This window comes from Ctenocephalides felis, unplaced genomic scaffold (assembly GCF_003426905.1).
Source record: "Ctenocephalides felis isolate EL2017-DRISC unplaced genomic scaffold, ASM342690v1 CF-g0.4_SCAFFOLD_00845, whole genome shotgun sequence".
In the NCBI taxonomy this organism is placed as follows: domain Eukaryota; kingdom Metazoa; phylum Arthropoda; class Insecta; order Siphonaptera; family Pulicidae; genus Ctenocephalides; species Ctenocephalides felis.
In genome coordinates this window covers 42,105,766-42,120,094 of record NW_020536999.1, presented here as the reverse complement: position 1 = coordinate 42,120,094, position 14,329 = coordinate 42,105,766, and the positions used below count along the sequence as shown (strand labels likewise).

The following is a 14,329-nucleotide window of genomic DNA, read 5'->3' as shown; positions in this document are numbered from 1 at the left end:
ATTGTTAGAAATTAACATGAGTTTTAGTCGCCAAAAATTATTTAGCATCAAAAAACGGATATCAGATTTATGAATAAAATATATGCATGTAGCACATGATTCACTGAAATTACATAAAATTTTATCGTGAATTTTTTTCACTACAGATAATCAGAAGTATTATTATGTGAAAATAAGTTAATTAATTTGTAATTAATTAGGTTATTTTCACATAATAAGTAATTAATTTATAATTATTAATTTCCAATTATATTACAAAATATTTGTGTACAAAGTATTATCCCATTCTACAAAATAACCCATTTTCACATTGGTGCCTATTATGACACCAATGTGGAAATAGATTAATTTGTAATTAATAATTTCTAGTTTTATAAAAATGTATTACAAAATACTTTTTTACAAAAATATGTATTATGACATGTCATTCTCATTTGCTCGGATCTGATGTTCCAGAAGAAATATGGAGCTAATTAATTATTAATTTGCAGCTAATATTGAATTATATTTCTAAGGCCATTTCTTCTTTAGTCTCTTTATTGAGATGTAATTCATAATTAATCGCGTTCTATTATTTGAGTGTTCATCAATTCTTGAGTGGTTCATTGATACTGTTTTTATTGAACAACTGGGTTCACTTATTAGGTTATTTGGTTGGTGGAAGCGTAAATTTCTCATGACAAGAAAATAAAGGAATTTAATGATGTAATCACTATTGCCACACGGCTGGATTGTGTGATTTTTTAATACCCTCAAAATAGTACTAAAACATCTGTTGTTACAAGATAGTTTGCAAAAATGTATATAAGTTTGTGTTTCACCGAGATGCTGCCGAACTCTATTAGGCACACTTGAATTTCATTATATTTTCGAAGAAACAGATATTTAGATAGTGGCTATATCAGAGCGATTAAAAGATGATGAATAAATGTTTAATTGTTGTATATTTAAATGAAATACTACTATATTAAGACTTACAGATGATATGTTACTTAGATAAGGTTTGAATTGATACTTACGTTTGTTAGATGATTTTTTAGATATTACTCCTTTGAGTGTTGATATAAGACTGATATTAGATGAAATTTCAGTTATTACTAAATTATAATGATTTCACAATTTTATATTATTTTTCTGATTGGTTCGTTTTTGTGGGTTCAAGATGGGACATCCCATTACATATTTGACCAATCAGGTATTAACGGTGAATCCATGGTACGTGGAATTCAATCGGGAACAGGTGATTAGAGATTCTTAGAAAAATGGATAATTGGTATGATTTAGGGACAGGATGCATGACAATGAGAGGGATTATTTAATAGTTTTAAATTATACAATAAGGGATGAGGGTTATTATTGCTATCCTGCATGAAGGTAATAATATATAACAATATCATTCTATAGACCAGGGACGAATAAGGCGTTAACAGCATCAATATCTTTCAAAAATGTGCTCCATATTCTACCTTACAACACACTAATCCCCATTATATAGATCATAGCCAATACTCATTTCTTACTTTTTCTGAGTAACAAAGATTAATTATTACATTATTTATACTGTTTTCATTCACTATATGCTGGTACAGAGCTATCTACCCAATAGATTCAAACTAATGGGCATTACATTCGAATTTATAGCTACTAACTACATAATGCCAAAAAACAAACTGTAACATACTTATTTTCAAGTAATAGCTATTTATAAATAAAACACATAAAATTAATTAATATTGAAAGTATTGTAAACTGCTATTATAAATTTGATGGCGATTTGTTTTACAATGTATTGATCGAAAAAGCAATTTAATAAATTTTAATCCAACGACATCGTTTTCCGTCCACACATTTGGTTTTCGTTACAAATAATTCTGTCCCAATCGCTGAGCCTTTGCGAATGTCTATGGGTTAAAATCGTTTCGCAATATCCTGTTCGATGGCAACGGAAACGCACGGTTCTGCACTATAGGCAAACGGAAGTCCTCAAGCGTTTTGACGAATATATGAGAACAAGCTGTCGATATCATGACTGAGGTAATATGAGTTACGGACGCGGAAAGCTTTAGGCGACGATTCGGTGATGATGTCAACGGCAATAAGATTCACTAATTAAATATATGTATTATTAATAATTCTTTGAGTAAAACAGTAATATTGGAATGAGCTGCAAATGATTTAATATCATTTAGCTTATTGACTTTGCTATCAATTCGTGTGTTAAATGCGCAAAATGAATATCGTGCCTTAAGGCAAATGGCTGGAACTTCCCGTACCAAAATTATTTTTTTAAAAAAAGATTAACATCTTTGAAAAAATTGCACTTTGAAAAAATTAGATTTTTGAAAAACTATAATTTTTGACAAAAATTTACTTTTTTTAAAAAAAAGACATTTTGTAAAAAATGTTTCTTTATTTTGAAATATCTTGGAAATTTTGAACTTTTTTTCAAAGCAATCGTACTAGTTTAACGACAAAGAGACGAAATATCGAAGCCCGTAAGCGCCGCGTCGCCGCATAACTGATAAACGTTGGTACGAAACTCATAGGAAATTTAAACAAAATTTATACTTATTGTTAAAATCTCTGACAAACTGAGATACCATTTGTGCACTTTTTGCCCCTCATCTTTGCAACGGCTAGACCTGTCTATGCTAAAAACTAATCAGCACGTCGCCTTATCAGAAGAAATCGAATGTTTTTTGAATAATTGAAATCGGTTGAACCGTGTTCCCAAAATCGTCGACGAAAATTTGTATCCGCACATACGCACACACACATATACATCCATTTTTTCAGGTATGCCAAAATGTTCAGAAGGTTTTGAAACGTAAAGATATATAAAAATTTTCATTTTCGTTTTTTTTGCGATTACTATAACTTACCCTACGGGAAGTTAATTATGTCAGTGGTCAAGTGTGAATAATTTTTTAAATCAGATGTTTGAATAGTCGCATAAATTAATTAATGGTTTAAATTTTGTCAAACGTACTTAATTTTTTTTACCTTAAATTGATCAAAGAAATTAATATCAGGGGAAAAGTTAACTCCACCAAATAACTAATTTTGGTTCAAATTCGATTCAACCACTTAATCACTAGGATGACTGGTACATAATAATGTAAATAGTTATAAATATCAAATGTTGTACTGAATACTTAATTTCATAATTTTTTTAATGTATTCGATATGAGTGAACGGCTCAAATAGAAATGTTTGTAATTTGTAATATATAATATTTTTTCTAAATATTAGTTAAGTGACAATTTAACACTTTACTCTCATTAAAACCTTATATTACAGATCCAGATTACGAGATTAGATTCTTAATCATATAATAGATAGATTTTTAGATTAGGGTGCACTATAAGACACAAAATACTTTACCTACAAATTCTTTAAGATTGATTAGTTTTGATACCACTTCTTAATTCTTAACATGTCAATAGTTTATTATACTTCATTTATTTTACTTATTTTAAATCTTGAATATTGATTTTATAAGAACTATAAATTAATTTAAGAGTTTCATATTCTTAGTTTTTTTCATAAATCGTAAATTCGATTTTTACAAATCATTTAGCAGAACAGTATTCCATTACAATGACATTAAAGGAATTTCTGTTATTTTTTTCAACGTTTTAGACTTCTAATTTTTTTCCTAATTATTTATTTCAAGTACTTATTTATATGTTTATAATGCATTAACACAAGTATAGTGTTTTATTCGATATTTTAAGTGTGTTCTTTAAAATTTCTCAAGTTCGCTCCAACTTTGAAGTTCACCAGTTTTTTTTCGTAAAACTTCAAGTCATTTCTTGAGAAACTGACTTCTTGAGAAATTTAATGACTTCAATTATACCAACCCTCTTACATTAATATTTCTTAGTAAACTTTTCAGTTTTCAGCCTTTTTCTAAATCTTGCGCAATATTTAGATTTAACGCATCATTAACTTTCCTTAAGTAGCTTGAGAAAAGAAGAAAAAAAACAATTTTCTTTGAAAAAGGGTTTTTACGCGTTGTAAATTATGTTAATTATAAAAAATCGTTGCAGATTTTTCAGAAAAGGAAATTAATTTAAAACATTAGTATACAGAATTAAAATGGTACTATCACCGATATTTGGAAAATATATTATTTACTAAAATTGCAATGACTATGATAATTAAGGGTGCAATTGCTTTGCGTATTTATTGCCTGTCGAGATTAATTTGACTCAATGCCACTAAGTGGCATGTGTATTTTGGGCTTTCAGCTATTGGGGCGATTAAGGGCTCAATTGAAACTTGATTAATTAACCGACTATAATTCAATTTCGAGTACTTCGATGAGATTAATTACATTCCGGAAACTTTAATATATCGTAATTTAGGACATTAGCTAAGATGTCTTCAGTGTCGCCACAATGGTGGTTCATATTATCTATATTATTGGTTCAGAACATTTTATTGCAAAATTATTTTCTTATGTTTCGTATTGTCAAAATTATTTTCTTATGTTTCATATAGGGCTCGCCCGTAGGTAAGCGGTTAAGAGCGACGGGACTTGCTTCAGAGGTCCCGGGTTCGATACCCACTTCGCGCAGCCTGTTGTCAGGCAACAGTGACAACGATTTTCACTTGGAAATATAATTAGCAATATGTTTGAAAGTGAAAATAGCCCTAACCCGGCATTGCTGCACATACTTGCCCTATTACAGAGATTGTAATAAAAATTTATCATACAGAGATGTGACAACTGTTTGGGTTGCCATCTGTAATAAAAACAAGCGTAGTCTGTATCTGTAAGATATTAATCACAAAAGCTCATAGAACCCATAAGTTCTGATCGCTGTTCAAATAAAATTATAAAAAAAAATGTTTTCATATAAAACCATCCCTGATCCGGCATTGCTGCATCAATAAATATTAGAGCTATTATAAAAATTTTGATAACTCATCCCGTGGTAACTAAAAAGGGTAAAGGTAACTAAAAACTATTTGGGTTGCTATCTGCAGAACCGATTTATTTAAGTCAATTTAGCACAACAGCTCCTTAATTTATGATTGCTGTTCAAATATAAAAAAAATACAAAAGTTTGATCTAATTATTACAACACATATTGTTCCCTAATATTGAAGCGTCACTAGAATTATCAAAATCTATCAAACTGTGCATTTAAACACCGAAGTAGGTCTCAAATCTAATGAACATTTGAGACCTACTCCTTTTTTTCTAAACATAGTTTTTATTCCGAAGCAGCGATTAAAATAGATCTATTGCGGTTAGAGTGATTTTTCAATAGACGTGTATGTAGAACTTCAAAAAACAACCTTAGCTTCTTATGCAAAAGTTATCTTATTTTGCAAGGTGTGAAATATATTTTGGGGTATTATATATCATGTAAACATTATTCACTTTTATCAGTTTTATACACGCTCTAAATAAAGCATCCAAAAATAACTACGAAACTGGCAAAATTTCAGATAAATTATTATTATTTTCTCAAATACTATTTACTGACAATACTATGCCATGTCAGCATATTTGGATTAGGAAGCAATCGTTTCTGGGTAAAAATCCAAAAACTTCTCTTACATCTCGAACGTATTTTCTGATGCAGAGCGCCGGCTTGGTAGACACGGACGCCCACTGTAAATAATGAAAATGTCGCGAAATGTACATAAAGGATTTCTACGCCAAGACAATGTATCTCGGTACGTTTTTATGGACACACTTCGCTTTGCATAACTGAAAGAAATATGCGACACATAAGTGTACGCAACAAAGGAAACCAAAGGATTACTGAGAAATTCCCAGAGATAGTTTATCCCTTTGTGTAAATATTTGATATTTGTAGATTTTTCAAAAAACGTTTTGAAATGGTTCACGTAGTAGCGAAATAATTCAAACGTGTCTGCATGTTTTATGCAATATTCAATTTCCATCCAACTCAGTGAGGATTGTTGGAATTACACAAGCAGAAATTGTTAGGTATTTACTCATGTATAAGAAAAATTTGCTTACCTAAACACTATTGATAAAAATCAGAAAAGAATTTATTTCTTTCTGGAATTCCTGCAAAATTTTCAGATATGGTTATAAATATCCTAGTAATTACTGCTTATATTTATTATAAAATCTCTATAAAATTATGATAATATGATTATCATATGTAATGATCATTTTTAACTGTCAAATGCATTTTTTTTCAACGTTATCTCAAAGACTGAACTTGAATTCTTTGTATTTTTGGGCCCGTATCTTCGAAACAATTGGACCTGCCTTTGCCAAAAATTATTCAGCACGTCTCCTCATCAATAGGAATCGAATGTGTTTTGAATCATTGAAATTGGTTAATACAGACGTTAATAAAGAGAATAAAAAAAACAAAAATATTGATTAATCTTTGCTCTCGAAATTGTGGACAATAATTTGTATTTATATACATACTCCATATGCACACAACATACACACATATACATCAATTTTTCTGAAGTACGCCAAAATGTTTAGAAGATCATGAAACGTGATTTTTTTGTGATTGTAGTGTGGACTATAAAATTACTATTTTATTTAATAATAATAATTTAATAATAAATCATTTCTTTAACAGTGGCGAAGTTTTATTAATTCACTTCTCGTAGGACAAGTTATAGTAATCGAAAAAAAAATCGAAAATGAAAATTTTTATATATCTTTACGTTTCAAAGGTTTCTGAACATTTTGGCATACCTTAAAAAAATGGATGTATGTGTGTGTGTATGTGTATGTGTGTGTGTGCGTGTGTATGTGTGTGTGTGCGGATACAAATTTTCGTCGACGATTTCGGGAACACGGATGAAGCGATTTGAATAATTCAAAAAACATTCGATTTTGGCGAAGGCAGGTCTAGCCGTTCCGAACATACGGGGCAAAAGTGCCAAAACGATAACTCAGTTTAAGAGAACGGAGCGTCCGACTTGAATAATTCAAAAAACATTTTACTTGTTTTAACAAGATGAAGAACTGATCAAATTTTCATGAAGACAGATCTAGCGGTTTCGGAGATCTAGTAAAAAAAAGTAAAAAAAATGTCATGGCGGTCTCAAAAATGATCATTAGACATATGCACATCAAATTATCGGATATTTTATAGAGATTTAACAATAAGTATAAAATTTGTTTACATTCCTATGGGTTCCGGAACCAGTGTTATCCGGTAGACGGCGACGAGGTGCTTACGCGCTTCGATATTTCATCTCTATGCAGTTAAAGCAGTACGATTGCTTTGAAAAAAGTTCAGAATTTCCAAAATATTAAAAAATAAATTATTCTTCAAAAATTCTTTTTTTTTCAAAAATCTTATTTTTCAAACTAATTTTTTTTCAAAAAATTTTAATTTTTTAAAAAAATAATTTTTGGTACGGGAAGTTTCAGCAATTTGCCTCAAGGCACGATGCCATGCGCCCCACTAGTTGATATCATTTTCAGATGTGAAATCTTCACAATATTCTTTTTGATTTATTAATTACATAAAGAACAATCATACTTTATTATTTATTGAGCATATATACAATAAACATAAATTGAGAATCTAAACGAAAATCAAATTGAAAAGTTTTTAAAATATTATATATACCACCACCTATTTCGTTTATAAATCCATCTATTACTATTTTTTTCTCCGCACTCTCTTGAAACATCTCATCTATTTTTCATATAGTAAACTTCAAACAAAAAAATATGAAAAGAACTGAGAACTTTAAATGCGGGATATCGATCATAAGAATAGCGTTTCGGTAGTTACGGGATTGAAAGGGTTTAGAGAATATTCGAATAAAAGAAAAATGCTGCGTCAGAACAAGTGACGTGATAAAGATATAAAACTGTGTCAGGACACAGGGTTATCCATATTGAATATTACAATTCACACAATTTAAACCAAGTATATTTTTCTATGTGTGCTTAGATGTTTCAGATTGATATCAAAATACATATGAAATATATAAAAACTAAACAATTATTCTTATTAGCCTTGACTTATTTTGTGACAAAAAGCTTTTTGGGTTTTAAACGTCCTGTAGGGTGAGTTATAGTAATTGCATAGAATTAGCAAATGAAATTTTTTATATATGTTTTTCTGAACATTTTAGTATACCTTAGTAAAAATGGATGTATATGTACGTAGTGTGTATTTATGTATGTTCGGGTATTTTTGTCAACCATTTCAAAAGCACAGTTTAACCGATTTGGGTGATTCAAAAAATACTTGCATCGTATTCATTGGAAGATCTGGGAACCCTCTCTTCTATCATATATTTCACGATTTTCCATGTTTTAGTTTATTTTAGACCTTCTACACAGGCCAACAAAGAAAATGGTGCAAACCATTTTAATGCTGTGTTTAAGTATATTTTCAAAAACGACATTGTTTTTTTTCTATGAGTTTTAGTTTTCAAGATATGATATATATGATATATAAGGAATGAAAGTACAAAATAGTAATACAATTCAGAATGTTATTTTAATGAGATATGCCTACTCGTACATACAAACTAACAAGGCCCATTCGGCTTTAGTTGGGACATTAGTTGACACTGTGAAAAGTTCTTTTCCGTGATTGCCTAGAATGGACCTGGTTTCGGCAAATTCTTTCCAAGTTCCAGACTAGAGCTGATACAAAAAAATGGTTTACAGATTTGAAATCAGCGCAAAAAATACTATAAGAATCAGCTCTAACATTTGATGCACCAAACAAAAAAATTTTTAGGCTTGTGTTATTTATACAATTGTGCTTAAATTAGAATGAAAGTTCTCAATAAAATCAATAAATCAGCACAAATAAAAATATAACTATTTCGTAGTAATTTTTGATTTGATAAAATATTACTTTAATTTTAAATGTTGAGTATATTCTTATCTTATAATCTTACAAAATCTTATAAGAAGCTTACAATTATAAAATACTGTATATTTCAATTTATTTTATGAATAAATTCAATTCAATATAATTCTATATTAAAAAAATGGATTATCAACAATGATTTACTTTTAAATTACTGACTATTTTTAACTTCACGTAGGGCAAGTTATAGTAGTCGCAAAAAATCAAAAATGAAAATTTGTATATATCTTTACGTTTCAAAACCTACTAAACATTTTGGCATACCTTAGAAAAAATGGATGTATGTGTGTGTGTGCGTGTATGTGTGTGTGAGGATACAAATTTTCGTCGACGATTTCGGGAACACGGATGAAGTGATTTGAATAAACATTCGATTCGTATTGATAAGGAGACGTGCTGATTAGTTTTTGGCAGAGGCAGGTCTAGCCATTCCAAAGATATGGGGCAAAAAGTGCCAAAAACGGTAACTCAGTTTTAAAGAGAACGGAACGTTCGATTTGAATAATTCAAAAACATTTTACTTGTATTATCAAAATGAAGAACTGATGAAATTTTCATGAAGGCAGGTCTAACGGTTTCGGAGATCTAGTAAACAAAGTAAAAAAAAATGCCATTTGGCGGTCAAAAATGATTATTAGAGATATGCATATCAAATTATCAGATATTTTATAGAGTAACAATAAGTATAAATTTTGTTTACATTCCTTTGGGTTCCGTACCAATCTTTATCCGTTAGACGGCGACGCGGCGCTTACACGCTTCGATATTTTGTCTCTATGCAGTTAAAGCAGTACGATTGCTTTGAAAAAAGTTCCAAAATATTTCAAAATAAATTTCTTCAAAAAGTCTTTTTTTCTCAAGAATCTAATTTTTTCAGAGTAAATTTTTTTCAAAAGTTAATCTTCTTAAAAACTAATATTTTTGGTACGGGAAGTTCCAGCAATACACTAATTTAAATTTAATTTATCGAATATTCCACTATGACTCATCATAACTTTTAATAAAGACCATTTTTATCACGCCTTTTTGCATTAAAATTGTTACACTATATTTATGAATTTGTCATATTAGTCTTGATAATTGTTTTGACGATCATTTTCTTATTTTTAATATGCGGGGAAAAGTATCGATATATAAAGTAAATAAAATTGATTTGTGATTGGTATTTTACTCATTAGTTTACCTTTAGCAGCTTTTAAATGTATGTAGATTAGAGAGTAAAGTATATTTTATAGTGTTTGCAATAATGTTCACAGTACAGTACATATATTATTTTATTTACATTTTGGTCATCATTAACTATGTAATATCAGAGAAAATTTCATATGGGCTATTGTGACATTATTAGATAATTTAGTTAAAAATGTATCAAGAAAACATGATAGATCAGAGAATGAAAATTTACCGAAATTCCTGAAAAAAAAAACTATTTCATGCCACACTAATATGATGGACATGGCTCTATATTAAAACTTATGTTCTTCTTCTACCAAACCATGTATGTCAGACATACATGTCTGACATGGCTCATGTAAAACTCGTTAGCGTCAGGCATATATAACTGTCATGTCCATAAAAGTGTTAACTAGCGCTACCTTGTAACTTCATTTTTTTATTACTAATCAAGACTAATAATTATGTTTATCCAAAAAGATCACGTTAAATCATTGTAGGTAATGCAATACATGAACCAAATCAGGCGTCTTTCGCAATTGAAAATAATCTAAGAAATGTATCAGCATATTAATTAATAATGTTATTTTATCAATTCTAATAAATTATCAGTTGACGTTTACTTAAAACGGTGCTGAACACGAAATGTCTCCCTTAGTTGGCAAAAACATCATGAAACGACATGACGGGCGTTTGATTGATAATGGAATTACATGACCGGAGACGGAGTCTCCCGCCGACGAGGAACATCGCGTGATTCATTCCTTGTTTTCTCACACATCATGTTATGTTTTCAACTTGTCTGATTAGTTTTTACAGCCAGGAAAATGAAGTTTAAGTCACTATATTGGATAATATAGATAATAATATTTACCTTTAGTCCATGATATTTTTAATAGATGCAGAAGTAGAAAAAATAAAATTATTTTACGTTATTATTACATTTACATCGTAGTACAAATCTTGATTTAATGAAAAATGCTTGAATAAAAAAAATATTTTACCCTGTTCCTTGAAAATATCGTTAATAAGATTAATGATTAGTAAGTTTATTGATTAGAAATTATTTCTATATTATTCGTAGTTTTCTATAAATCTTTGAAGTTATTAAAATGGAAATATTTTTTAGGCAAGACAGATATTATAGCTGTTCAATGAATGAGATTATATCACCAGCGAAAAAGTAAAAAAAAATACAAGCCGTCAATGAATGTATGTTAATTTTAAATACATGAAGTTCTTCAACACAATTCCATGATGAGTGAAGTTGCGAAAACAATATTGTTTAGGACGTCGTTTAACGTAATCCACTATGTAAACGAATATATAGAATTTATTAATCAGCAATTACTTCATTTCTCTAGTGAAGGGTTTTTTCTAAATGCTAATTACAATGACAAACCGATCATGTCATATTTGAAGTATGACTTTAATTTAATTATCATTTTTAAAATATTATACATATTTTTAATGCTACGTATTATAAATATAATAATTTATAATTTATCATTATATTACAAATATTTTTCGACCTGATATGAGTTGATTTCTAATTAAGTAAATGTGATTCAAACCAGATAAGGGCTGGATTGGAATGATGGTGAATCACTTGATTTTGAGTTGGAACATCACTAATCTAGATTGATGCCTGCTAAAAAAACTTTGAAATGTTTTATATATTAATTATAACACTCGTCTTAAAAATAGTTTGTTAACGCCTCGTAATATCATTTCTTCAATATATTGTGTTTTTACACTTAGATAAAAATTATTTTTCTGAATCTTAATGTAACAAGCTGATGTAGGTCACATATCATAATTAAAATCTTATTTGGGGATTCGAGTTTTTCAAGCAACTTTATCGTATTTTTATAATTATAACATTTTTATTATGTATATGTCATAATTGATGAAATAATAATGTCAATCTTTCTCTTAGACAATAAGCTAGTTGAACCCATAATTACAAAACCAATATGTGCTTTGAGCTGGCCGCTAAACTAAAGTGGATTGACATTTAATTATATCTGCTGAATACATACTAAGATATAATTATACACACCCACACATATATATATATTTATTATATAGATATATATATATATATAATAATATATTATATTTATATATACACAGTTTAGTCCACTTGGTCATGGAAACTTGGTGATACAATTTAGCTTCATATTTATGTTCTTACAATTAGTCTGAACATTTTTTTACAAATAGGTACTCACTCTGAATCAAACTATTTTAAAACAGAAGAATAAGCATAGAATATCAATACCAATTTTAAATGGTGCAATTATTATGTGTAAATGATTTAATTTGTAATTAATAATTTCCTCAACTATATTAAAAATGCAATTCGACATATTTTGTTTACAAAAATAAATATTATGACTCCAGTCTACTTTGATCCCACAATTATAAAACAAGCTCAAAAAATAAACGAAGAATACAATTAAAAATAAATAATTAGTTCTCTCTAAACCTTTACCGTAAAAGTAGAAATTAATAAACTTCGAAAGAAATTCTAACAAAAAACAGTCCTTTTTTTCACTTCTTGATATATATAGCTTCAATAAATTTGAACTATAAAGAAAAAGAAAACTCGTTACATTTACGTAAAAATTACTTACGTTTTAATTCATTTACGTAAAAATTACTGTTACAAAAACAAAAGTTAACACAAACAACCCAATAAATATTATACGTTTTTTCTGCAAAAAATGCTACTTCATTTTTAACACAAAATAATTAAAAGCCATTATTGTACTTAATTACTAACCTGCAGTTTGTTGGTCAATTAGATTTGCGTTAATTGAAATTTGAATTTTAGAACAACCATTGTATTCTGGTATTAATGGGTGCAATCCAATTATGATTTTGATTGACACAGAGGTTGATTGCAATATCATCATATGATTGGAATGATTTTATTTGTAGGTATAGATCGAGCCAATTATTACACATTTGTTGGGTGAAACACGTGTTTGCTAAAGGGGGCCGTTAATAATATATTACGCGACGTGAAAAAATGCAATACTTTGCCGCTTTTTAATTAAATCGGGCGCAGTAATGTAATATATTGCGCTTGTACTAATTGAATTTTTAACTTTTCATTTTATCATAATTTTATAACTTTCATTTTATCAAAAGGCTTCATGAATAATGCGAAATTTATCAAGATTTATAGCCATAGTTTTAATATTTATTTAAATATTACTGTTTTCATGTTCTTAATAAATTATTTAAATGTAAATTAAAACTTTTTGGCCCGTTTAAAAGCCTATTAAAATTATGTGGATGTAATATTCGAAGAATACAAAGACCAGACAGATGCAATTCGAAGTTGTGCAATCAATTTTCCATAGTAAATACTCGTAATAGTTTCTGATAATTCCAAATTGATAAAAAATTACTAGTAGACATATTAACTTCCCATGGGGTAAGTTATTGTAATCGTTCAAAAATCGAAATTCAAAATTTTTACATTTCTCGACGTTTTGATGGTTTCTGAACATTTTGGCATACCTAAGAAAAAATGGATGTGTGTGTATGTATGTATGTATGGATACAATTTTTCGGTCACGTTTTCGGGCGCACGGATCAACCGTTTTAAATGATTCAAAAACATTCGATTTCTGTTGATAGGGAGATGTGTTGATTAGTTTTTGGCAAAGGCAGGTGCAGCCGTTACGGAGATAAAGAGCAAAGAGTGCAGAAAATGAAAATCGAGTTTTTGAGAGAACGATTTGAATGATCTAAAAAACATTCAATTAGCAATGATTGGGAGAAGTGGTTATCAGTTTTTGGCAAAGGTAGGCCCAGTCATTTCGAAGATACAGAGCTAAATGTTAAAAAAGTGGCAGTTTTTGAGAGAACTAAGCGTCCGATTTAAATGATTCAAAGAACTTTCTGCTTGTTTTAACAAAATAATTGATTTTGGTTAAATAATAAATTTTGTTCAAATATTTTTTTTTTCAAAAAAATTTTTTTTTGTATATCGATAATAAATCAGATTTTATTTAATTCTGACTTAAGTTCTAATATATTTAAACAAATAATTTCAACTTTGCAATTCAGTTTATATAATTCTTATAAGTCTTAGACAATGTTACAATATTTATAATAATCTATTTGAAAACATTCAGTATTTCTCGAACATTTCGTTACGGTACGGGAAGTTCCAGCAATTTGCCTTAAGGCACGATGCCATACACCCCACTAGTTTGTTGTTTTGACAACAAATATTTATTATTGTTTTTAGAAAGAACGATTAATTTAATATC

The 14,329-nt window shown here is 28.9% G+C and overlaps 1 protein-coding gene across 1 annotated transcript in view; it reads left to right on the top strand.

Moving 5' to 3' along the window:
* Positions 1-14,329, top strand: part of LOC113383467 — a 161,004-nt gene that overhangs the window by 140,020 nt on the left and 6,655 nt on the right. The gene's annotated exons all lie outside the window — the stretch shown is intronic.